Below are 20820 nucleotides of genomic sequence, written 5' to 3'. Positions count from 1 at the left end.
ATGTGTTTCGTTAGAGAGAAAGCAGAGTTTACCCCAACACTATTAAATGGATCACAATTATATACGCGATTCGTTATTCTCCACTGCTGGATGTGTAACTACCTTTTTTTATGCGTTGCAATTCCTTGCTTTCGAAGAGCGCGTGTTGAAGTATATCAATGGGAAGAGAGTAAATACTTCGTAGCTCGTAGTTTCGAGAGAGAAAGTAACTCGCATGTTACTTGTGGAACAGCGTAATTATGCGCACATACACCTAGAAATAGTCCTCTTTCGAGGCTAATATATTCTTATTCAAACTCAAACAAGGAATCAAGTATAAATTTCAATAGTATTGTACTTATTGAATAAAAAGTAGAGCGAAACAAGGAAGAGACGTAGAATTGAAGATAAGAGAAAAAAGAAGCGAAAAACATAGATTGACAAGTACATTAGAATAATAATTGAATATTATACAACGATGAACACAAATGTAAATTATGTGATTACAGTTACATTAATGCAAAGATAATAAGTTACTTGTGTTATCGTTTGAACAAGCCTATTCTGTGATATTCACATGTAACGAAAGAAAATATTTAAAAACTTCGGTACCATTCGTATTGACTGGAAACTGTTAGAAATAAAAAATAGACATACGCATATCTCTATATATTTGTATATATGTATATATGTTGCCAATTTTAAATTCATACAACACAAAATTTGAAAATGTACTTAAAAGTGGAGATTAATTTATGCCATTTTCCAGTTATCGAATTAACATATTAAACAACTTAATTAACGAACTACTGACTGAATTACATTGATTTATAATTAATCTATTATTATATTTTACAATTATATTTTACCTTAATATACTTTATACATTAGATAGGATTAACTGGTTATTATCTCGAACTTAACCTTCTATAACCAGGATTTCATTTACTCATGAGAACAAAACTCATAATCAATTACACTTCCTGACTCTGATCTAAAAATCAACGATTAATAACATTAGACATAAATTACTTGGTACAAACAAAATAATAAATTAATAAAATATAATAGCGCGATAATAAGAAAGTGAAATATCAAACTTAAAATATTTAGATACGCGAGCAATATAACTTTCTCTATAACCAAGCAGTATATTACGGTATATGATAGTTAATATCCATATTACGATGATCTAAGTTGGAAAGCTTTTACCTACGAAACCAGCGTCAGCGATCAGAAAGCAATTAATTTTAAAGACCAATGACTCCAGTGAATTATGCCGCGAAGAAGCATGAGAAAAGTTACGTAAATTATTGTCACACCTGTATCTTGTGTGATTACGGTAAGAAGCGTGCGTAACGAGGATAACGATGTCAAAGATGATGAAGTCAAGGAGAGCGACTTTTAACGACAATCTTTCTCTTTCTTGTTCGCATCTTCATGACAATTTCGATTTTTTCTCTTCATTACTCTGTTTTGTCAATATTACGATAGACTCACTGCCAGTCAAAAGAAAAGTTTCTTAAAATAGAAATTAAAAAATTTCTCTAAAAATGTTTTTCTATGCTATATATAAATATTTTTCATATAATATAGTTCTTACTTGATAATTCTTCAATTGTGTATGAAGAAACATTTTCAATATTTAACATATAAATGTGGACATAATTTGGATATAAATGTAGATTTAATTTGAAACTGCGAAACCATGATTTTTGAAATTGTAATTTGATTGTGTAACTCACTGTAAAATGTGAGGTGTGAAAAAGAGTAGTTTATTAGAAATATAAAAATTTGGTATGTTTGCATTTGTAAAATGTACAGGTTTATTTTTTCGAAATAACAGCAAATAAACGCACAGATTTGTAAATTCAGAATATCAAATTATGGTAATTCTAGAAAATTATAATATTTACCTTCATGCAAAATTTTTTAAATGCGTTGGAGGATGTTTTCACAATTAGAGATCTTCCAATAAATTTGCATAATATTTAAAAAAAATTTAATTATTATATCATGTAATTCGATTCTTTTATATTGTCCAAGTAATAAACAATAAATATACAACTTTATACATACAACATATGAAATTACTGTATTTTTACAAAATTATAATATCTTAATTCGTACCGAATTTATAAAACGATTTGCTTTTCTCACATTTCGAATTTCGTTTTCTTCATTTTTTTAAAAATAAGAAGTAAAATATAAAACTGTAAGTGAACTATATGAATTACATTTAAAAAATCTAAAGCATAACTATAAAGCATATATTATAACTTTATAAATTCAAGATGTTAAATTACTATACTTCAAAAAAATGATATTTTACTTCGTATAAAACTTATAAAATTTGCTTGTAAAATTTTGATATCTGCTCTTCTCATTTTTTTAAAACACTAAAAAACTATATCTCATTTCCTTCTTATAGAATTGCTTAATTCTTTTATGCAATCATTTCCTTCTATACTTAGGATTGTCCTTATATTAAACGTCGTTTTATTTCAAAGGTGTTTAATGTTAAACAAGCCGTAAGACACACTTTTCTTTTTCTTTCTCAATGTATACCTATTTGCTATTACGTGGCTGATAATTTATTCCGTTTAAATGTCGCCGCCATGTACAGAGCTTAAATGTAATACACAATTGGCTGAAATTAAAAAATTGCACGTACTGAAACTATCTGATCGTATAGGTCGATAATCCGATCTATTGTTCAACGGGACTAGTTTGCTCGATATCTTTAATCGTTGATATCGAAACGTAGAATTATTACGTGCAAAGAGAAACCGAATGAGTAATCTCTACTGATTGTTTTAACGTAACGATAATGTATTAATTGTAGCTACGTATATTCGTAATTTGAATTCATTTGCATTTTATTTGAATGAATTACGAATTACGGATACAATTTATTTTTAACTTTCAAGGTACGTATGCCATTAAAAATGGGAATTACATATGTCATATTGTTGTTTAGAGATAAATCATTGATAATCAAAGAGTATTAATAACTTGCTTCCATGCTTAATAATTTATTTTCAAATGATAGTATTATATTCTATAAAATATTATATCTTATTTATTTTATCTATTATATTTTATTTCTCGAAATAAAGATTCTTAAAGGCATGATTGAATATATTTTGTATTTTCCTCTTCTTTTTCTTCTTCTCCTTCGTCTTCTGCGTTTTACTGCGTTTTACTTCGTCGACTGCGGGACGCACTAACAACGACGTTGAGTCTGGAACAGAATATAGTGGGAAAATGGTTAGAATAATAAAAAGAACAGATTGTTAGGTATATATAAATATTTTTGACATATCCTTAGTAAAGGCATTTTGTTTTCTTCATTTTTTAAATGTTTAGTAAATTATTTTACCCGTTTATCTTGTTGCATAATAAAAATTGATATCCTTGGGAATCGTAAAACAGTACTTAAAAAGTCGCAGGTGACATTCGGTTACATAAAAATTAACGAATATGCTGAATTTTTGATCTCATCACTTTCACTTTTATTTGCTTGTCCAGAATGTTTGTAAGATCACCTAAAAGTTCAGAGAAATATAGTGTCATAATTTAAATACCTACAGATATTCTGGTAAAAGCTATACGATGATACGCCATACGAGATTACATGTGCTATATACATTTAGATTAAAGATAAATTTTTTAAAAATAATTAAGATCATAATCTCTCTATTTAAATTATCCACCTATTCATCCTGCATAGTTAAATTTAATTAAGAGGTTGCGCGGACTAGTTAGTTAATAAGAAAGGCAACCAGGAAAGTATCATTTAAAATCAAAGATTAAAATCAAATCAAAGAACTCTTTTTTGAAGAGTTTGGAGACCTTGAAGATTTTTGAAGAAGATTATAATAATAATTGTTACTGGATTCTTAAATTGAAAGATTGTTTAATTAGACATCAATGTGTGCGTTAAATTTCTCCACTTCTTAAATTTAACAAGGTAATACCATAAACTAGATTTTGTTGTATCATCTATATATTAGGTATTATTAATTACAACAAAGAAAGATATTTAGGAAATATGCATCGAATACTAAAGAGAATACTAAAAATTGTTGAAGATATCAATAGAAATATTAAATATTAGAGCTTCCATTGTAATAGCGATCGATAGCGATGTTATAACAATATTATGAAATTTGTGTCATTTTTTATATAGAAATTAATTTGAAGTAAATATATTTAAACTGGTTGGAGACACAAGTTTAATATTATGTAAGCGTTAGTTCAACCTTAAGCGTAAAAGTGTATGACTGATAACTTTTCATTGAAAAATCGACTGAAACGCAAGAAAATGCTATCGAGAAATAATGGAAATAAAATAATCTACGATTGATGACAGGGAAAATAGTATTTCCGATAAAAGTAAACTATTTATTTTACCATTATTCGACGCTCGACTCATACGGAAATTACTTTGATTAAATATACATTAATTGCAACACATGACGCTTTAGAGAAACATCAGAAAATTTTATTTTTACAAGCTTATTTTAAGCGTTGAATAATGATGGTAATAATGTCTTTCAATAATCTTGCTATTAAAATGTTTGATATTAAGTTTAATAACAAAAAATAATTCGTATATCCACGCATATAAATGTGAGAGACTAATAAACTGTTTCGAAAGGAAGAAACTACAGTAGCGCACGATGAATTTTGAAATACCAATATGGTCAATAAATTTCTATAAATCTACTATGATAAGATTAATCACTTGCGGAAACAAGGCTTGCATCCACCCAACGATAGATCAGATCTTGCGAATTTCACCGATATGGTGTCGAAACTGGAATTCGACTGGATTATCGTGGTCATGGTGACCTTCGATTGCAACGTGGAAAGACGCGTCCGTGTCGTCCGACACGGGGCCGTTTTTCTCGTGGGCAAACGTGTCGGACCGCTCTCGAGAAACGTCCCAGAAGCACTTTCACCCGCGGACACTTCCTCCTTGACAGCGTCGATTTTATTCCTCGTTGATAGCCCGGGGAAACGGTCGACCCTCGCTCGGCTATGCTCATTCACCAGGCCGCCCTTCTTTTTCCTCCGAGCACGTTTTCAGCATCGAAGCTCACCTTCTCTCTTACGAACCGGCCAGGGAAAGAAGCAACAAGGTCGCGCGGCCTTATATTGTGCAAGGCGAATGTTGAGACAATGAAACTAGCACAAAACCATAGTGCAACCGACGTTTTTCGCGCACAAATCACGCCTGTTCCAACAGAATTTCTTAACGCTTTAATTCATTCCCGGCATTCATTAGTACCGTTAGATGCCTAAATGTTTAATCGAGTCAGCGAAGGAAAGTCGTTTGAGAATTTGTTGATTTGTAGTATTTGGCGAATAGGGTAGGCGATTTTTTGTTGAATTAAAGTTTAGTTTATGCTAATATACTTATATGAAAGGCTATAAAGTATGTTGTAAAGTTTTGTATTATATAGAGTACGTATTATTTATATTGCGCTACAGTTTGTTTCGTATCGTATCAATCATTTTGAGTAATTAGTTAAGGGAGCGGGAATATTAAGTTTTTTATTTTCCAAGAAATTGACATTGAAGAATAAATTGAATTGCGTAATGTAAAACGCTATAGTTAATTTAATTACAATCAGGATTGCCTTCTTTAATCTTGGATCTACGACCAGAGAAATTTCTGATTAGAAAAAGACAAACAAATTAATTAGCTAAACGTGTTTCTAAATATTCGGTATACGATTTAAGATGGTAATAATAAATAATCTTTTTGAAACAGCTAAGGCTTTGGAACAGCTACGTATTAATTAATTATTCAAAGGTGAAGATTGAAACATAGATCTTTGAAAATATAAACAGCTCTTTCATATTCGGATTTTAATTCATAATAACTAAATTTAACCTATCTATTTGTAAAATAGATTTACCTTTACAATACAGATTTTTGATGAAAGATTTCTTATTTTGAAGAAACGTTTCATTAAAGAAATAGAAATCTGATCATTTTATATTTTTTGTACTTTTGATAATAATTTGTAATAAATTATTGCTAAAAAGTTAATTGATATATTATTTTCAAATAGAGGAACTTTAAAGATAGCATTTGGAGAATTTTCGAATTCTGATATAACCAACAACTTTTACAATATTTTTAGAATATTTAAGCTAAACTGTTTTTAAAAGAGGCATATAGAATCACGTGGAAATTATTTTGATTAAATACCCGATACGTCGAGGAAACTACTTACGTGCAGTAAATATTTTATTCGAGAAAATCATTATCAACAAACGAATAAAATTTCTTGATACTTTGATTCGATGGATTTTTTGACGACTTATAACGTACGTGGAAAAAGACAGAAGGCGGAAGCTCGTTAAAAGTATGTACATCGCGAAGCATCTCAACCATATATCGCCTCTGTAATTATTTTAGTCAAATTTATATCATTTACACCGAACAGGAAGAGCAATTAAAAATCATATCGTGGCTTTCTAACAAAACCACGAAGAAAACTAAACTGCAACTCTGGTCGCTTCTGAATATCCCCTTTCTAAGTCAAACATACGACTCTAAAATTGGCGATTGGTCAGCAGGCACGTTCACTTCTCATCGTTCCAGGGAACGTGAAAGTAACAAGTACAGCTGAATCGTCCAATAAGATCAAGTCCAAAAAAAAGAAAGGGGGAAGAAGCAGGAAAATGAAAGCAGAAGAAAACGAGTGGAACAAGGTGTGTGTGTCTGTAAGAGAGAAAGAGAGAGAGAGGGAGAGAGAGAGAGAGAGAGAGAGAGGGAGAGAGAGAGAGAGAGAGTGAAAGAGAAAAGTGGATTTATCTAGACGCGTTCAGAGATGCATGAACCATCGAACAGATAGATATTCGTCTGTAAATCTTGTCTGACATTGATTTTTCGAACGACGAGGGATGTACACACCGTATCCTCACAAAATGTGAGATTCTTGAAAGAGAGGCACGTGCGTAGTCGAGGAGAAAGATTTCTCCAGTTTCCGTTGACCCACTGACACTGAATCACCGGTGTTCGTGCGCGTACTCGTGTCTCGTATCCAGCAAAGAAAATAACCTCGTATCTACCTGGCTGGTACCAGGCCATTATCGTTTCTGGTAGCCCGTAAATGCTGAGCATCGTGTTTGTTACGCATCGAAAACGTGGCCCTTAAACGAAGATCGTTAGGATTCTTTCACAGTACGAACATTGTATATAAAACGATACCGATTGCCATTCGATAGTTTCCCATTAGAAAGCGAGGGTTGCCCTTTTCTTTTGTATTTCCTCACCTTCTAAGATGATGGTTGTTTTGTAAACTACGCGGTGATATGCGATAGAACCTCCGTATTCGAGTACAGAGACATAATTATTATTCCGCGATGCTTATAAAAAGACATTTGCATACCATTGTGTTTATTGTAGCATTTACATATTAAGTAATTAGGCCTCGGTTTATTAAATTTCTTATTATGCAATAGTACTTTTACGTGACTATAAAGATTTAAGATCGTGGAAGTGAAATGTAGAACCTGATAAAGAAACACTTCATTGGAAAGTAAGGCTGCAAATACATTTCGTAGTCACTGTATATCTCAAAGAAAGTAGTAGGATGTAAATGTAGTATTTCTTTAATTACTTTTAATTGCTATATCCTCTTCGCTGCCAAATCATATAAGTTTTTTAATACGTTGGATCGTGTTGAATTGCATTCGATTTGTCCCTATAAAGTCACTTTTACCTTATTCTTATTCTATTTCGGTATGAGGATTTAAAATTTAGGTAATAGTATTTATTCAAATTCAATAACATAGGTACAGGTAATGACATTTCTGTATTTGTTTGACGTACAGTGACTATAAAAAGTATTGGCACATACCCTTACGTTTCAACGAAGCGTCTTTATCATATTCTACGTTTCATTTTCATACATAAGATCAAATTTTTATAGTCATAAAAGTACTATCAAGTTATTTGAAATTTAAATGTGTTTGAATCTATCTAAGTAGTACATACATGTCATAATAGATAAAATGTTGTAAAGATTTTTTGTAGCCACTGTACGTTCATATTTGCCAATACTAAATCAGAAAATATCGTTCGCTTGGTAGAACATTTCGATAGGTCTTTGAGTACTGAAGATTCCATTATTCTTGATTACAGCATTTACGCATTTAGTATAGAATCTTCGATCATTGAAAGTAAAACGAAAAGCGTACTTCTCTGTTTGATGAAAAAGTTCTTGAAATTCGGTATTAGTATTGAGCTATTCGGAAGTTCGTAGCGTATTTGACGGTCGGTCATGTATTTAGGGGAACAGAGAAAGATATAATCAGATGAAATGCAAATTTGACATCGTTTATAGTTAGCAAAGGAAATTAAAATGTCCGGAATTGGGTAATTACAAAGATTTTCTATTTTAGTAAGACAAGGAAAATAGGTAAAAAATTCAATTTCATTGACCGGATGTAACATAGTTACGCTGCCATTTGTTCTGGCTTCTATAAAACTTGTAAGACCGAAATTAATTTCGAGAAACTGAATACTCGTGTCAGGGACATCAAAAATATTTGAGGTAACGGTGTATATTTTATTTAATAAGATGCTAATTCTGTCGAGATATATTATCTTCACACTTTTCTTAAATTTCTCTATAAATTTTCTGAATACTTTAATACGTCCTGTGGAGAAAACGCGATTGCTATAGTATATATTGATCGAAGCAATTATTAGATTGATATGCGTATAAACTGATTTTTTCTTTTTTTCCTTTTGTGAGAAGGAAAGAGGAATTTTAATATCTGAAAAATGTTGCAGTAAATGATAAAGGAATAATATTTGAAAACTGGATCTGTAGTTGTCACCTCGTGAGTAAAATCACTTTGTAACTATTTTTTATGGTTACATTGTTGGAACATTAATCTGAATTATTGGAAGAATATAAAATCCGAACTTTAATTTCATGATACGATGACCGTAGAAAATAATTAGTCGAGGCCGAGGAATATTGTAAAACGTATTTGTTGAAATTTATTAATTTCTTAATTTAAGTTTGATGGTAAGTATTCGAAAATAACTAAACGATATTGCAATCCAAATAACATAACGAAAGTAGTAACTTTTACTTAGTTTTTTCACATAGTTTTCTCAGAAACGTTTTTATATGTAAGTACAGAAGATAAATAAAGAGATCTTCTTGTAAGATATATATTTTTACTGGTACTGCCTACTTTTTACGTAACCTGTAAAAATAATAAGTAAATATTACCGATATGTAAGAGAAATTTATATTAATCTTATATCTGAGCTAGATTTATCGCGCAAATTTATATTAATCTTATATCTAGGCTTGATTTATCGCGGAAATGAATCAAGGAAAACAAAAATTAAGTTGCTCTAACTTAAAAAAGAAACATAATTGGGGTAACTGATAAAACGAAAAATGTACACGTTATAAATAAAAATGAAACTTCCCGTTAAAAGGAAACATATTTTATTAGAATCGAACAATTTATAATTCAGCAACTTCTAATACGTCTATTATTTGGCTAACACTAATTTCATCCTGGTGGTGAAAAATAAGTTTAAGCGAAGGATTTAAACAGTTTCAGAACCAATTTAACGGCTGTTCAAAGCAGATTAATTTAAATAATTGCTTATAATAAGCGATAAGGGTAGCAGAATTAGATGAAATTACATTAAAGATTTAACATTTTGTATCTGCACATGCAAAAATAATTCTTTCCAGTAGTTAAAAATTTGATAAATTTTTATAAACAAATAATTTTTACGTCCTATTTGTAAAATTTTATTCTAAGCGGCGAAGGAAGTTTTTTGTTACAAAAAAATTCAAGATGAAAACATACTGTTAATTATTAATAAATTACTTAAATTTCTTCTGATTATACCGAGTGTCATTCTTTTCGAATTGGATAAACTTTTTCCATATTTTTGCATAATTATGATTATTCGATATTCGTATTTAGTCTAAATGAAATACCACGTTCTAACAGAATTTTGTTTATTGTGTCATTTTAACGAGTTGCGTTAAATAAAGGAAAAACTACGGAAATATCATATCCTCGATACTAAGTTCAGTAAAAATACGCATTTTGCACACACTCTCGGAACTTTCCAATGTGATGTATTCTTATTCTTACTATCTATATGTTTGTATTCTTAACGCATAGCATACGTGCCTAGACATAATTTAGTAATTTTTACCCACTCGATATTGTTATGTTAACTTTAATGTTTTAACGATCAACATAAAAGTAAAATAAGACAAGCTCTGAGATATGAAGCCATTATTCTTAAATATTATATTATATTGTTTCATTCATTTTTTAATTTGTTTAGAGTATTTAAATAAGTAAAAAGTATTTTACATAGATAACATCTAAATATACGAGAGATAAATACTTAAATTGAAAGTTATATATTGATTTGTAATTGAGTTGCTATGTTTAGTATATGTTTAATATATTAATATCGGTTATATCCCTGTATACTATATTTCTAGGTTTTTAAATATTTAAACGTTTCTAATACCAATTTTGATTAAATTTAACATATATGTTTTATGCATAATTACTCTTAAAAGTTATATAACAAAATTAACAAGTCGAAATAATAACAATCAATGCGTCATATATTATACGATAAAACCATTCGTTACTGTAATAAATAATCCCTACCTAAAACTGAAATTAATTCGAGTAATAACGAATAAAACCAAAACTGATTTAAATTGGGTATATCAATTAAAAGCTAACAAAAGGAATAAGAATTTCCATTGATGCACTGTACGGTTCACTTTCTGTTTCGTTTTCTCTCTCACTCTTTTTCTTACTATTAGTAAGTACTACGCGCAAATATAATAACTTGTAAGCTTTTCTTACCTCACGTATTCATAAATTCTCCGCAGTCGACGTTAAATAGTTTCCTTAACTGTGTGCCACTTATCTGGCCTAAAATGGTAATTTCTATGCTAACAAACGACAATACAGCTGAAAGTCATAAAAGAATTTCGTTTTTCACGTTGAATTCTCGCAAGGGATAAATCTCTGAAGTGACTTAGTAGAAAAGGAAATTGTCTGGATTGGATTAGGAAGCGGCCTAGGAATTTCCGCGTAACAGCCAAGTAAAGTCAAGACCGAGAGAATAAGGAATGAAAATCAGTATCTCTTCGAACTCTGATTGATGTCTATTTAATCGCAAATGTGGTAGATCGATCGTTTGAACAAAGTGAAATCTGATAAATGCGTCGTCGTATTCAGAAAATTTCCTGGCACGTGTTTTAATTGCACTGATCGATGACTTTCTTATGTACGTTGATATAATTTGAAACGTAAGTTAATCGACATATGGAAATAGGAATATCGTATAGTAGGAAATTATGATATTTGAAATAGGAATATGTATCGCTTAATTGGAAATGTTGTTGGAATAGAATATGGTGCAATGAAAAATGCAGTTCGATAGAAATATTGTTTAACTGGAAATTTCGTTTAATAAGAAATTTAGTTGGAATAAATATATCGTTAAAAAAGACATTTAATCGAAATAAAAATGTTGTAGAAATTTATGTAAAATGGAAAATTGCATTTGCGGAGTAGAAAAATTACATTCCAATAAAACTTTAACGATTCACTGATTTATTTATAGAAGAAAGAATGTTTCACAATAATTTAAGAGAGAGAGAGAAACAGAGGAAGACAATTTCGATAGCTTTTAACTAAACACACGCGATATTTCAAGGATTTACGATCGACAAAACAAATGATATTTATTGTTTAAAACACAATAAAAGGAATTAGAAATATGTGCCGCTTCGTAATAAAAATTAATATTATAATGAATGCGAAGGAAAATCATTTCATTCACAAAACAATTTAACATAAATTAGATATTTTTCAGTACACAAATATCGTGATATCAAAATTTTAGATTTACATGTAATAAAACGAAGGTTCAAATAATCTCAAATAAAAATTTATCAGATATTTGATAATTCATGTCGATTGTTTTGATGTATATTATGTTACTAAAATAATACATTAAAAAGCGACGAAACTCTGTAATCAAGAAGGAAAAAGTATAATAGTAATCAGAAGTCTTTTTGCATCAGAATGTGAAAGTTTTACGGGATCGGAAATGAAAATCAGAAGTTTTTATAATACGTCACATTAAAGATGGATTGCTTTAGTCGAATAATGTATATATATGGAACATGTGATATCGTGATCACGAAAACTAGAACAGTGTAACGCAGAAGCAAGAAAACTGTACTCTGCTCGCGTTTCCTGACATTGAAATGATTTATAGAAACAGTAAGGAAAGTTTCATGCATCGACAGGCAGAAAAGTGAGCGTTCATTAGGTGTAGTGAAGGTGAACAAACCGTAGAAAAGTACGAAGTCACTTGCATTGTGCTTATCGACTTGGTTCGAGGCTAAAGGAAAAGAAAGACGAGATTCGTTTGATTTCTAATTTATTTATTTGTTTTATTGTAAATATGGATTTGCGTAAAAACATGTGAGAAAGTTCCAGTGATCGTAATGGCAGAGTAATAATTTTGTAGATGTAGAAAATATTTTGTTCGGATGAAAGACACATTTTTTGTGTAGTCAGCGTGAAAAATCCGATCATTCGTATCGATATGCTGTTGGATATATTTTTGAGTGTTGATTCAGTGTATTTCTTTACAGTTCGATATATCTTTTACATTTTAAACCAGAATGATGGAGTACATTGTCACAAACTAAACGTATGTAACATATATATAATTACATAAAACTTATACTTATAACATGTATATAACTACTAAAACTACAAATTAATTAACCTTCTAATAATTGTCAATATTGCTCTTAACTCTGTTCATAATATATTTCATATTTCGGTAATTGATACAGTGATATGCTTAATATTCTATCACGTGTTCTTCTCAAATATGATATTTTATAATTCATTTCTGCGCAGTGATCCGTGTAAAGTAATCTTCAAAATTATATACATATTCTTTCCCTCATTTTATTTTCGCATTGTACAAACCATTTCTTTAAACTGTTCCATATCAACTGACTAAATTTATCATAATTATTTTGAAATATTTTCAATAACATCTAATTTATCCTTCTTAGTAATAGTAACTAGTGCATACATTCGACTTGATAATTTAAATCTTGGATACATACTTTTCTGGCTTCTTATTTCATAAAGGTTAGACAGTTATAAATACTACAAATTTACGACAAATCACATATATTCAATATTTAATATTCATGTATTGAACAGTATGTACATTTACACATATTAAAACGATTTGTAATAGAAATATGAAAAATTGAATATTGGTCATCATAAATGATAGTCGTTTTATACGAAATTTTTAGACAATATGAAATAGAAGTTGTCGAGAAACGTGGCATTTAAAGAAAGTTAAACACATCCTTTATTATACTTGGATTATTTTTAATAACAAATATATAAACATAGAATAATGAAATTAGATGGTTATCGAAAAAGTGCACTAAATGATGATTGACGTAAGAACTACTTTTATGTTTTATTTGCGAAGTCGACGTTTCATATTGCACCAATCTCTAATGTTCTTCAATATTTCAGACTCTTCAAAGTTCTCGTTATCACAAGTCTTATCACAATTCAAACTCCTTCATTTGCACTTACATCAATTGCACCCAGAACCTGTTTGCACTGGAACCAAACTTTCCAACACGCAAGATCACAGCGTTCCATCATGACCGAGAGAAAAGACAGATGCAAGTTCACCGAGTTTTTCCAAAAGAGCAGCCATTGTCCGTGACCCGCGGAGTTAGAATCACGATTTAATCAGGTTTTCTGCCTCGTCGAGAGATCAGACGAGGCAGATTGAAAGCGCAAGTCGAATCCAGCACGAAGCGCGTTAATGCGATCGTTCGCATACCCTTTGGATGGATCTGAGGCCGTGTTTTCCCACGCACTTAAAAAATTTCCATACAAACAAACGACATGGTCGTTCGAAGCAAAATAACGAGTCTTTATTAAACAGGTTCTCTTTCTTCCAGCGACTTTCTTAACGCTTTCGAAAGCCGTGAAAGGAATTTCATGCCGCTTCTCCTCGATAACGTCCGATATATATATTGGGTTGTTCGGGAAGTTCGTAGAGAAATTTCAGAAAAATTTCAAGATACGATAGAATCTCGACTATCGGGACATCGATCAGATAAAAAACTCGTAGACAGTCCCTTGCAGAAAATAGTAGGAAACAAAAATAAAAACTGAACACGATTGTTGCATTTGTATGACAAACGTTTTTGTTCCTTCTTAATGTTAATATTTGTAAAATACCTTGAACAAAGTTATATGTTTATCAAAAGTGCTTCTACGAATACTTCTATTTAAAATTATCTGATTACAATTTGAATTAAATTATAAAAATCTAATTGATCACAGTTCTATCGTAATATCATCGGTTGATTTTGAGAGGCTTGTAAAAATTAAATCTAAAATTGAAGTATTTCGTAGGATGAGATTTTAGCGACAAGCAGTAATGCACATTAACAGCAATTATTCGAAATAATTATATCTCATATTCACACGTTGTAATATGATTATTTAATATAATATGCCAATAAGCGTGTTGCGTGGTTAAAGTATTAATACGAGTAAGTCCTACATTGTTCACTTTCAAATTTTTATTTGTTTCGTCGCCGATTTTTTCTATAAAAGGGGAACGTTCGAAGTTAGTTTTATAGAACTGAATTGAAACAGTAAAAATAGCACATGTTTATAGGATTAGAATTATTGTGGATTAAAATTCGATAAAGTTATTTGGCGTGTTCGGTGGTTAAAATATTAAGACACCTAAAATTAATACACTAAATAAACATTCATTAACACGTTGATTCCCACGCGATATTTCTATATGTTTCGCTTACGGGCCGCGATATTTAATTTTCATAAAATATATATTACGTTGCGATAAAATTGATTGAAAGTCATTGGTTGTCAAATAGGACACTTTTCATTTCATTCCGTTGCTTGCGTTATTTAAAATTTTGTATTCTAATTTATCTTATTATGATCATTGTAACAATGTATGTTACAATGAATCAGCATATAATTTCCTTAGCCAAAAAGATGAAGATCGATCCGATGTGAAAGAGCGATAGATATCATTTAAACAGTCCACTTCCTGTTCGATTCTCGCGGGAAGAACAGGGTCGACTCACCCTCCTATGCAGGAATTCTCCAACTTGCTCCTCTCCGATCTGGTTTCTATTTGGCCCCGGGGGAACCGAGCAGGCCCACCTTTTCCTCTGTCCACCTACATATACGCGATATCATCGAAAGTCGAAATCGAAAGGCCAGTGTCTCCCAACCGATCGTCATTGAAATTGTGTTTTTCTGTAGTGGCGCGTAAGAATGTTAGAGTTACTTTCTAAGACAAGATCGACGAAGCAAACGTCTTTTCTTCATCAATGGACTGCGGTACCTTTTAGATCATGGTGTTTGGAAAGGAGATTGAATTGAAATTATTAGGTTCCGGTTGAAAGATTGTATATTGTATTAGTATGGCGGAGATTAGTTAACATTCGAGTCGAATTGGTAGCATCTCGTTGTTAGGTACGTTCAGGTGTTTTAATAGGTTTAAAGGTTAATTGTAAAGGTGGTTTGATGGTTAAATGTCTCAGAATTGTTAGGATAAGAATGGTTAGAATATTTACTTATTTATTGAAATATACAGAATGTAGAATATTTAGAATAGTTTAGTGATTGTACGTGATATAAATGGCAGAATTTTTAATTTGAAGGCGCTACAGATTTTAACAGAATGTAAAATTTTAACAGAAAAATCTATGTATACGAATATATTGGAACGCGTTACTATATCCTTCAAAGTTCACGATAAAATGTGTTAAAGAGACAGAAATTTTATTTATTATTTCTTTCAGTAACCTTGATTTTTAAGAAACTACATTTGTAATATATTTTCTTTGGTCCTTTCGATTGACTAAAAAATTGAAAAGATGGTTTCATATATAGATGCAATTAATTGAGGTTCTAGCGTTATTAACAGTTCAAAACTAAGAAATGTTCTAATTTTACGTTATGTAATTGTATTGACAGTCTGAATTACACAAACAGATTGTGGTTGTATTAATAAAATAATTAATATTAAACATACACAAATATTAAACAAGATATTCTGGTTTTATGAAGAAAAATTATTGCGATTAGTCCGGCTTGAATAAAAGGAAATGCATAAATGAAAATTTGTTCAATGCATGAGTTAAATTGCTAAATTTAAATGAGTTTTATTAAATGAATTTTAAATGAATGCTCACATACATACATAGTTATTTGTTATAGTTTAGTAAAGCTGAATTAACATACATACATATTTTGTACTAATTTACAATATCAATATAAAATGATATCGACTTGAACTTTTAATTCATTCATAGCACCTATTATAAAATACCATCTCATATGGCAAAGGAATTTCATTTTAATACAATTGATTAATATTTTAATCCCATTATTCTTGTATTATCCTAAAAAAATAAGTAATAAAATAACTCACTTAAATCCGTGTCCTGATGTATTTAATCCATTACAAATTTATGGTTCCAACTTAGAACCTGAAATTTTGTACTATAATTTATTGATGTATATCGTAAATATTATATACAACAATTTTAAAGCAACTTTAATACATGATATATATTTATTACGAATATTAGTACCAAACTTATATTTAGTATGAATATATGTACGAATGACATCGTAAAAGAACGCAGGTAGTTAACAATTCAATCTTTAAAATCTCAAATGAACGTGGACATCAGATTGAAGCGTCAAAATATTAACATGGCTTGTTTTTACAATCATTCAAAAAGAATAAAAGGAATGTAAAGCTGTTAAAAGGAAGCTGTTTAAAGGAAGCTGTTAAAAATCAAGAATGGCGAGATACCTACTCGACGCGATTTATAGTACGAAAGGTCAACGATTACTTCGTAATCGGCGTTTTTCTCTCGGAGAATCCTCGTTCCTCACAACTCGCGATCACCCACACACTCGGCTCACTTTCGAAAAAATTCCGCTTAATTCAGCTGTTCTCAATTCTCCATTCTCTCTTTTGTTTTCTAATAACTCTCGTCCTTGCCATTCCCATTACTAATTTTAAACAATGATAACTCTCTTTTCGTTTTCACTCTTCTTTAGGCAATAAAACATCAATTTATTAAAAAATATTAACTTCTCCTAAAGAATACTAAATTTTCAACATTTTAACCAGTTATCTCCTAACGTTTATTCAGTTTTACCTCCTGTCTTGTTATACATCTATTATCAATATAATCCTAAGATGACAACATTAAATATTGATGTTTATTAAGTTTTATTTTCTATCTTGATATAACGTTTATCAATATTTATTTAACATATTCACTTATGTTATTAAAATATAGCTATTTCTTTCTAGAAGTTGTATATCGTTTTTATCAGAAATATCCTCAGTTTACTATAGATATGACTACCATCTTTTGAAAAGAATAATTAGAAGATGGTTTTACTATAGTTTGCGATTTTTATCATAACATTTATATTGCCCAACATTCTTTGGAATAAACAACCGTTTTCTAAAACTAACTAGAAGAAATACGAATATTTAATTAACAAAGTAGATTTAGACCCAAAATAGAAAGAAATGTATTATTTTCCAAAACATCGTAAAAATATTCCGTAATATCTACGTGAAATAATAATGCTTGTTTTAACCTCATTGCTTACTACTTACTGCTTTATTTTCCTCCTAAATTCTCTTTTAACTGTATAAAAATAAGAACCCATTAATATCCGTAATTATTACCACTGGAAATCTAATAATCTCGTTTTAGATAATTATTTGCCACGACATATATGCCAATACCAGCGAATGTTTTAAATAATTTATATATATTAATTCAATTTGTCAAACTAAATTTATTAGAAATATTTCTCAATACTCACAGTCGTTAATTTCTTAACCCCACGCCAATTTCATCAAAATTCATTAATCATAAATTTTATTGGTCTTACGTCACTCTACGTCTCTCGCCTATTTCCAAGTGTAGATCAAAGAAATCGAATTAAAAAAAAGCGGTTCTTTCCAAGTAAGAATTTCACCAAGGATAATCGTTAAAAGGCGCTTCATCTTTTCTCCCTCTTTTTTTTGGATCGCGCGCGTCTCGTCCACGCGGGAAGATCGCTAAGCAGCGCAGACTTGCTGAAAGTTTGCTGGTTGAAAACATTTCGACGCTTGTAGTTATTTTCTATGAATACATCGTACATATTATACAAAAGATTTTGAAATTTCATTAATATTGTAACGACTATCGTGGTTATATCGATAAAATCTGAGATAGATTTGAAAATGTAGGTAGAAACACAGAAATATTTAGTGCACGTGTGCAGTTAGTCACAAAAGTATTCCAAGACATATAACAACTTGAAATTTTGTTAACATTGTCGTCAGACTCGACCATTATGTTTGTATCGAGAAAGTTTGAAAAAATTTGGAAATGTACATAGAAGCTGTAAGATATTCAATGCAAGTATATATTTCGCAGAATTACAAAATTGTTCAAAAGAAAAAGTCAATTTATATTAACGAACCTCAATATACAGCGACACCATTTTTGACATTTATTATTCATGCTGTATACTAATTTTCCATTATATAGGTATATACTTTGCAGTAAAAATGTTGTAATTTCTATGTAAATCTCTCTTCAGATTGATCTCAAATTTTACCAGTATAATCTTGCAGTCGTATTTCATTACGACTAATGCAAATGAAATTTTCAATGTTTTATACATAGCAGGCACAAAATATATAAATAAAATTCCTTCGTGAGAAGTGTTGAAATATCGTGGTGAGCCACCCACGATACGTGTAAGAAACTCACGGCACTTTTGCTGTTTCGATGATCTTACTTCCAAGAAAAAACGAGATGAGAGGGAAATCGTTGTTGTAAATAACGTTTTCGATGCGTAACTCGCGAGTCGAGATTGCGATAAAACGTCGATCGGAGCGGGGAAAAATTCTTCTACCCGATTCTCGAGCGAATCCGCTCGCTGCTCTTGATCTTTCATGGCCTTTCTCTCTCTTTCTCTCTTTCTATCAATACCAACCTCCCTTTTTCTCTCGTTCTCGTTGTCTATCTTTTCTGTCTTTCTTCAGCACCGCATTTCTCTCCTGCTCTCGCAGAGAAAGTATGCGCAGTTCAGCAGAGACATTCGTCGAAGTCGCATACCGATGATTTTAAAGATACCTGGCAGTATTTAGTACGAGAGAATCGTGTTCCCCTTACTTGCACTTAAACTATGGTTGAAATAGGTTTGAAAGAGAGAGAATAAGAGAAGAGAATGATACTGTTTATGGATGTATATGACCGTCTGCAATTTTACTTGATTTAATTAGAAAATTGATGACACACAGAAAGATCTATCATAACTGTGATCTTTGTGATTGTTAATAACTGGACTGCGGATTTGTATGTATTTATGGACAAATTTGAGAATCGAAAATGCACACGATGCATATATATTATATGGGAAAATATATAAAATATTCAAAGTACAGTGTTTATTATGATATTTATTGAGTACAACAAGGGTTTTGTCTTCCATTTATTTAAGCATGTTCATAAAAATAAAAAAGTGTATAAAAATTCGGAGTATAATTGTTACAGTTGTATGCAGTAAATGTAAGTTTACTGCATACAACTGGAATATTATGAATGCGAATAATATATTTATATGAATATTAATATTAGACACAGTGGATAGGAAATTGATTTTTAAGAGCTACTATAAATTTACATCTTTACGACTGTCTTATGCAATTGAAGCAATATTATCAGTGAAAGTCTACAAGTTACAAAATTCAATTTCCTTGCATAATAATCTAATACAAGTATAATAGAGTCCAGTAATAAAATACGTAAGGTTGTATAAAAACTTTAAAAGTTCTACTTGTGATGTACTGTGTTCCTTTTGATGTTTCATCTTCTTAATCATTCCTATTACCACACCTTTACTATTTCAAGATAAAAAATTTAACATATACGTTATCACAACGTATCATTTTAATGTACATACATATATTTTATACAACATTTTAATATGCTGTCCGTAAATTAAATAATAACAAATAAATAAATGATTAGTCTTACAAGTTTAGTCTTACAAAATTCTGTTTATATGGACGCTTAAATGTACTAGTTATATTACTAATTTAATTTATAACAAAATTACAAGTTTAACTTATAATAAAATTATAATATACTAATATTATAATTATGATATGATTATAATATTATAATAAAATTATAATATATATGTATATAGAAAGTGTTTGCGTAATAGAAGCCTATAACCTGAAACGTACGACACCATCTATAATTTATTAATAGGGTATTAAATGGATAATATTATGCAAAATTATGTATCGAATGAAGGCTGTTTTTCTAACTGATAGAAGAAAGGTTATCATCACGATTAACTCAAGGTGTGATATTTAAAACCGGTAGGTATGTATGTACATCAACGGATATTGAACTATAATATTTTACTGCTGAGCTGTATAATAGATACTATAAACGTGTAACTTGCTAATATCATAAACATATAGCAAGTGCTATATAATCATTAATTTATTTTAATATTTTATCATTAATACATTTCACATTAGTATAATTTACGTTGTAGAACAATTATTCCTGTATTATTTCGACATAATGCGATTCGAAATGTTTCCGAAAATATTTTCTCTTCGGCGTGAATATT

At 30.2% G+C, this 20820-nt stretch overlaps 1 protein-coding gene across 1 annotated transcript in view; it reads left to right on the top strand.

Moving 5' to 3' along the window:
- The window catches only part of LOC139998265 (uncharacterized), a 67659-nt gene that overhangs the window by 17008 nt on the left and 29831 nt on the right, over positions 1 to 20820 (top strand). The gene's annotated exons all lie outside the window — the stretch shown is intronic.

Source organism: Bombus fervidus, chromosome 2, assembly GCF_041682495.2.
Source record: "Bombus fervidus isolate BK054 chromosome 2, iyBomFerv1, whole genome shotgun sequence".
NCBI classification, from domain to species: domain Eukaryota; kingdom Metazoa; phylum Arthropoda; class Insecta; order Hymenoptera; family Apidae; genus Bombus; species Bombus fervidus.
Note: the sequence above shows the minus strand (reverse complement) of the source record. Positions and strands in the feature narration are given on the sequence as shown.